The sequence below is a fragment of the Scylla paramamosain genome, unplaced genomic scaffold, assembly GCF_035594125.1.
Source record: "Scylla paramamosain isolate STU-SP2022 unplaced genomic scaffold, ASM3559412v1 Contig12, whole genome shotgun sequence".
NCBI lineage: Eukaryota > Metazoa > Arthropoda > Malacostraca > Decapoda > Portunidae > Scylla > Scylla paramamosain.
In genome coordinates this window covers 1,187,501-1,195,000 of record NW_026973677.1, presented here as the reverse complement: position 1 = coordinate 1,195,000, position 7,500 = coordinate 1,187,501, and the positions used below count along the sequence as shown (strand labels likewise).

The following is a 7,500-nucleotide window of genomic DNA, read 5'->3' as shown; positions in this document are numbered from 1 at the left end:
TCGCAGTAATGTGGGTAATATTTGCCTGGTTGCGAAAAAAAAAATCCCTCATGATGAGTGCAGCAAAGTTGGTACAGCAAGTACACTCGGGTTTAAATGAGTTCCCAACTTTTCTATGCGAGACAGACAGTTCTGCAGTCGGGTGAGCGGCGCGCCAGTCACTCTCTCCACGGAGAGCCTCACAAAACTTGACGGCGTGACCCAAGTTGAAATTCCTTCCGGAACCAAACCTTATCGAACCCAGTTTTTCTCCAACTTCGAGGTGACAAAAGTGACTGTACAGCGCCATTACCAACGCACCATTAGCAGTAATTCTGGAGAGCAATCTGCTTTGCCATGCGTGCGTATATGGTTGGCTGGCTGGCTGTGTCACGTGTGGAGGTGAGGCTGAGGCTGATTATCGTAACCCGAAGGCCGGCGCCACCTGGAAAAGATAACACAGTGGCCGCTATTTAGAAAGAAAATTTGCCTTGCGTTACTCGCCTGTACACGAGTGGCACGCCTGAACTATGACATTTGGCATCATATTTACCTGCTCCGTGGCGCATTACCGTTTTATTCCACGACCATTATGCTCAGTAATTACCGCACAGCCGCCAAGTCAGTACTTCACACGGAGGGAAAAAATACTGCATGAGCCTTCCGGCATCAGCTGGATAACGCAGTGTAATGATTTAGCAGCGGTGAGGCGGCGGCGAGGCTCTGGTGCTCAAAACACTGGCTAGATTTCGCTTCGTTTCCTATGAGAATATACGAGTACACACGTAAGGCTGGTTAGTGGGTGTCAACGTGGGAATGAGACCTGGTTGTGACTAGACTACAAGGTAAAAAGCATATGTTTCCTGTAAGTAACGTAGTGTGTGTATGTGTATATGTGTGTGTAGGTGGTGGGTGTGTGTTTGTATACGAACCTCAACTCCTTCATAATAACTGAAGCTCGAACTCGGCTCATCTTTATCTATACAAATTTCACTCACTCGTCCACACAATATCCCACCACTAAAAAGGAATTGCCGCGGCTACTTTTGTCACTCCGATTCCGCCATAAGACCTGCATTTTCTACAGTCCGTCCCATACAGCACTGAAACACGAGGCTCCGGAACTTCGTAACTGCAGGAACCCGGAAAAAACGGCTTCCCTTAACAGGATATGGAGAATGCCTTAGAGCCTCATGACATCCGGGCAAACGTACGTGGGGACCTCTCTCTCTCTCTCTCTCTCTCTCTCTCTCTCTCTCTCTCTCTCTCTCTCTCTCTCTCTCTCTCTCTGTAAGTTGCAGAGAGAGAGAGAGAGAGAGAGAGAGAGAGAGAGAGAGAGAGAGAGAGAGAGAGAGAGAGAGAGAGAGAGAGAGAGAGAGATGAGATCATTTTCTTGTTTGTGTGACCTCCAAGTGCGCGGGGCTTTGATGCAAGAATACGTTTTTGATCTTGCTTCACAAAGGTTGAGGCTCCTCTCATAAAATTGGTCCTTAGAACGCACTGCTCAAGATAACGATGCGACGCTTGGCTCTCTCAAAGCACAGGAAGCGTCTGCCTGATCCCACTGATCTTGTATATATATATATATATATATATATATATATATATATATATATATATATATATATATATATATATATATATATATATATATATATATATATATATTAAATCCATTTAATCTTTGTTCTAAATTCTTACTAATTAAATTAATTAATTTTTTTAATTCTAGATTAAATTCATTTAATCTTTGTTGTGGAGCGATGCAGAAGTGTTTCAGAATATACTAATTCCTAGTTGGGCGGTGACATCCCACGCACTCCACACAGAATGAGCGCGAGCGGAACTCCGGCTGCCGAGTGTCGCGTGTCCCTGACAGCTATCCACAGTTTTCACACAACGAAATTCAGAGTGCCAAAAATTCCCTTCCGCGGAGAAAATAAAGTCAGAATAAAAATGTATAGTGTGGGGAGGCAGGGGTGAGGAGTGACGCTCCGCAATGATGGAGGAGGAGGAGGAGGAGGAGGAGGAGGAGGAGGAGGGCACTGACAGAGGCGAGAGGGGGACGAGTGGATGAGAAGGAATAGAAGGATAAAAGGTATATAATAATGGCAATGATGATGATGATGATGATGACAATGATGGTGGTGGTGGTGGTGGTGATGATAATAAAATAAAGAAATAATGACAAAAATGGCTGAAAAATGGCTGAAAAGAATAAACCACGAAAATAAGCATGCTTTGATTAAGAGGAGGAGGAGGAGGAGGAGGAGGAGGAGGAGGAGGAGGAGGAGGAGGAGGAGGAGGAGGAGGAGGCGACAGCGTGACGGCTGCACTGAAAAGAAGCAGAAGCGGGAACGCATAGGCTTATTATTCTCACAAAGTCAGAATCAAGTAAGTGAATTGACACAGCACGAGTAGCAACAAATACGAGTATCTGTTTTATTTCAGAAGCGTTCACTCGTGTGTGTGTGTGTGTGTGTGTAGGTGTGGGTACGAAAGAAAATATTTGCAAGTACACATAAAAAAAGAACATAAGGATATTTTTTTGTCTTTTTCGAGGTTTTGAATGTGTGTGTGTGTGTGTGTGTGTGTGTGTGTGTGTGTTGGGGGGGTACGAAAGTAAATATTTGCATGTACACAAAAAAATAACAAGTTTATTTTTTGTCTTTTCTAGGTTTTGAATCAATCTAAGAAACTTTAATATAAGAATTAAGCATTTTTGGAGTTGTAAGCGATTAATGAAGCAGCAAATATCTATAAGTGAATAGGTTCCTATCACCAGAATCACACTTGCATTTCCAGGAGGCAACAAATCACATTAGCACACTCATCACTCACTGTCAGTCACCATGCGCTATACTGGAGCCGCTTCACAATTATAGGAATGCATGCTTTTTATTTTTTATGAGGAGAAAATTGGTCAGAAAGCCGAGTTTTTTTTTTCCTCCCACACTAGTTTATACATTAATTTACTACGTATTGTTGTGTTTGAATACTGTTAATATTCTGTGCTGTACAATTATTACTGCCCGCTGGATGTACAGTGTTGTATTCAGTTCCCTTGTCACAAATTTCTGATTCATTTAAAGTTTTTGAATTTGAATTGATAAAATGCAAAACCTGACATGGAGTAATGCATTGAGATTTTTTCCTTTTTTTTTTTTTTTTTAACAGAAAGAGGAAAAAGTTACAAAGGAAAGGAAAATAAGGTAAAATGTAAACTCAGAATCTTGTCCCCTCTCCTCTCTTTCCTCCCATTTATATCCACGATGAGAAGAATCTAAAAGTACCTAAACATACGTCCTGCCTTCCCGTGCCTTAGCAAACACCTTCAGACACCTTCAGCAAGACAGGTATGCCGGTATAAACTTTGTCTTTCAGAGGGAAGGCATTACTGTCACTCCGTATCACTATTACCTGCTCGCTACCATCACTATCGCCTCACCATTCCCATTCCCCGTCTTTTCTTACCGTTATCACACGCGCCACAACCACCTGAGGTACCCGCCCGCTTCACTAACAAGTAGCGGCAAGGTATCTTAATTTTTTGCCTCATAAATTACCTTCCCAGTGCAAGAGGCTTTTTCTGTCCATTTAACTCAACAAAACTAGGCGAAACTAAACACACTTCTCTTGCCTCGACAAACTCAACGCCCTCTATACCAGGTGTGTGTGTTCCTGTGCCTCCTCCTGCTACTGTACTCTTCAAGGCAAGTGGAAAATTTAACGGTGATCTTGCAAATTTTATGTCTTGGCATAAATATCTACTTTTAGCCTACTTATGAACGTGTATGAAAAGAAATGTACAATGCCCGACTAGAGAATGAGAAGAGTGTATTTGTGTATGTTCCGAATGTTTTAAAACCACAAGTTATTTCAGTAACCATCAAGACTCGTCAAGTACCTTTCACGCGACTGGAGACCGAGACTATCATTGTAAGTGGCTACAGATCCGCCGCCATTGTTATTCTGTCAGTGTTACTAAACTGAGTCGAATAGCATCGTTAGTCCCTCAACACCTGGAGAGTCTGCCTTGCTTCTATTATCATCGTTATTCTGTTCATCTTACTAAATTGAGTGGAGCAGCATCACTGTTCCTTCCACCACTCACTAAGAAGGCGAGTCTGACTTGCTTCTATTACCATTGTTATTCTGTTCATCTTACTAAATTGACAAGAGCAGCATCATTCCTTCTACCAACTCACTGAGAATGACTGGAGAATCACCTTGCTTCTGCTATCATTGTTACTTTGTTCACCTTAGTAAACTGAGCAGAGCAGGAACATTATTTCCCCCACCATCTCACTGAGTACCCTGGGGTGTCTTCCTTATCAGTTCTTACCCTTTCATACAAACTGAACTCCTTCTGAGAGGCAAAATCAAGACCTGAGGACTCCTCGCGACCTTAAGTGACCCTCTTCTCATTGAGATTCCTCCAGTGTTCGCATTTTTGGGGAGCGACATTTAGCGAGCTTTTGCCTCATTTTTGTTTTTCTTAATGCTCGGCTGACCTCCTTTCATTATGTGTGTGTGTGTGTGTGTGTGTGTGTGTGTGTGTGTGTGTGTGTGTGTGTGTGTGTGTGTGTGTGTTTAAAGATGGATGGATAGATCAATAGTTGTTAGAATAGGCGTTCAGTCTTCTGCGCCTTCCTCAGTCATAACCATTGCAAGCATGTCTTCTTTCACTCCATCCATAAATCTCTTCTTCGGCCCTCCTCTCTTTCCACTGCCGGGTAGATCCATCTTTAGCGTCCTTCTCCCTACGTGCACCTCATTGCTCTCCTTGAGACGCCCTCACTACTTCACTTGTATGATTACTTAAACGCACAGCCCCTCAACAATCACGTAACCTCTCTATTCCCAATGCAAAGAAGCCGTGCTCACCAACCAGTCTCTTGCAATGTGCTGACTTGTATCCTTGAGCAGCCACGTCTTTGTTACATTCATACGTCAAGATCTTGTTCCCGTTTCTGTAATCTTCAAGTTACGATAAAGGATAATATTGGTCGTGTCTTGAATCTTGGTGCAGTTCACTCAAGCTCCTTCCGCCTCGTATCTCTTGTCTTCGTGTTCTCTTGTTCTTTCTTTCCTCGTCTTTATGTGGTATTCGCGTGTCGTGTTTCGGTAACCCGTGGCTATTTTTGGCACTCTCTCCCTCGTCCGCTGCTTCTCAGGTGGCTAATTTTAGTGCATTGCCTTAGTTAACACCAATTTAACATCGCCTGACATCAGATGCTCTCGCCAAAAGCAAACACAACGCCCTGAAATTTGGACTTGATTCAATTTTTGTCTCTGCAGTTTTACATTTTCTTTTCTCCTAAAGATTTAAGTTTGCGTCACAACTCAGCAGGCGGGGTCGCTAGGGTCGTTAATGCAACAAGACCTCGCAGTCCCCGGTAAAGAAGGAGCTCATGATTACACACACACACACACACACACACACACACACACACACACATACACACACATTCACTGACAAACAGGCAAAAACCAACAAAACACAAACATACTCGTACGTACAGAACCGAATTGCGTAAATTATACAATCATTAAACACGACGCAGTTTCAATTACTGGGGCGTGATTAACTCAAACCACCAGAGAAATGACACCTAAATTTGGCAGGAGGTGCGGGAATCGACCCACGCGGTGTTAAATGCCGGGCCGCCACTCCACTAAGGGCGCGCGCACTGCCTCACTTTTCAAGATAAATGTCGACAGCTTTGTAATTAACCTCTACAAACGACCTGTGCCTGTTTCCCGCGGGGCCTCGCTTTCCTGAAGACTTGAAGACCTGAAGACGTTCTCTCTGCCTTCCGAACATTACCTGACGCACATCCTCTCCCTCTTGAATGCATTACGGAAGTGATAAGAAGATAAGAAATGAGATGGTTAGGTCACGTAGTAAGAGAAGACCAGGAAACCAGTTGAGATAAGAAGATCGAAACGAAAACTGAGAGTGAGATAGAGGGACGGCATTGTGGTAGAACTGAAAAGGATGGGAGTCACAGAGGAAGATACAAGGGACAGAAACATGGCGCTAACCAACCCTTCTCACTCAAGGGAAACAGCGAATGGAAAAGAAAAGACCCTCTCCCTCTCTCTCTCTCTCTCTCTCTAGGCTACAAAAACCGTATGGCTCTATCCAGTCCACGATCTCTAACTAGTCAGTCCATCGTCTAAACTAAAGATTCGAGCTGTAATGCGTCTTACCTCTCGTTATGCCGGCTGGGAGTGGCGAAGGGGCAACGGTGGGAATCCTTTATCACCTCCCTCCATTTCCGCCCGTGTTCCCTCGAGATTCAACCATAAACCTGTAGGGAAGGAGGAAAAGACCTTGGTAATGAGGGAAGGTACGAGTGTCTCTCTCTCTCTCTCTCTCTCTCTCTCTCTCTCTCTCTCTCTCTCTCTCTCTCTCTGCTATTCATCACTTCTTAATGTGCTTAATGGAAGAAAATTTCCTGAATACCTGAAAAGTAATCAGACTTCCACAGCCTTGCTAAGCCAAAATGTTCATGAGTCACTCCCTACACACCTTAACTCCATGATTCTATGCCTCACTTTCTCTATTAATGGGGGTATTTCTCTATTTTTCATGCATACCTAAGAAGTAGTCTGAATTCATTCGTTCTTGCCACACCAAAATGCCTGTGATTCACTTCCTACATATCTTAACTCTATGACTTTTGCTATATCACCTCCTCTATTAATGGAGATATTTTAGACGTGATATCGTGAATTTTGGATAAAGATTCTTGGCTTCGGTTCTCCTCGTCCATCGGGGCAAAGACGGAGCATCCTAACGAAGAACTCTGGACATGGCATTTGGGAACTGCTACCCTTCCTACCTTGCCACCGTGGCCAGGATTCGAACTGGACCCCCAAAGTCTGCGGTCCCACTGTACCACGGCGGCCACGGATGTGTGAGTTTAAGCTTTATCTATACGCAATTCACCCGAAATAATTACTTGTTAGTGAATGCTGCCTACGGAATATAAGAGAAGAATAGTAATGATAATGTCGTCCATTCATGTGTGTGTGTGTGTGTGTGTGTGTGTGTGTGTGTGTGTGTAGTCACCAGTCAATGTCACAGGAGGGATTCAAGCCAAACTACCTTATGTGGATCTTCTATACCATCTCTCTCTCTCTCTCTCTCTCTCTCTCTCTCTCTCTCTCTCTCTCTCTCTCTCTCTCTCTCTCTCTCTCACCAACCGGGGCTTGAGCTACTTTCCAGTGTTATCAGAACGACCGTTAGGGAGAGCCAGGCCATTAAGGTCACAAGTCTTCCCAGGGTTTTATATGGTCGCAGTTTTCATGATCATTACTCCAGACAGGATAATATGTAAGCTAAATGTCCCTTTTCACCTTCCTCTCCTCCTCCTTCTTCTCCTCTTCCTCAGTCAGCCTCGTTCTATTCATCTGCACTCCTTTGTGGGGGAAAGGCATGATGGAGGGAAAGGCCTATGTTTCTTTGGCTCTTCTTGGTATTGTCAATTTTTTTCTCTCTCTCTCTTTCTC

General features: G+C 43.8%; 1 protein-coding gene across 1 annotated transcript in view; it reads right to left on the bottom strand.

Moving 5' to 3' along the window:
• The window catches only part of LOC135097122 (GTP-binding protein 10-like), an 87,012-nt gene extending 80,726 nt beyond the window's left edge, over positions 1-6,286 (bottom strand). The window contains exon 1 of the transcript XR_010265390.1: positions 6,196-6,286. The gene's annotated coding sequence lies outside the window, so the exon portion shown is untranslated. The remainder of the gene's footprint in view (positions 1-6,195) is intronic.
• Between the last annotated feature and the right edge of the window lie 1,214 nt (positions 6,287-7,500).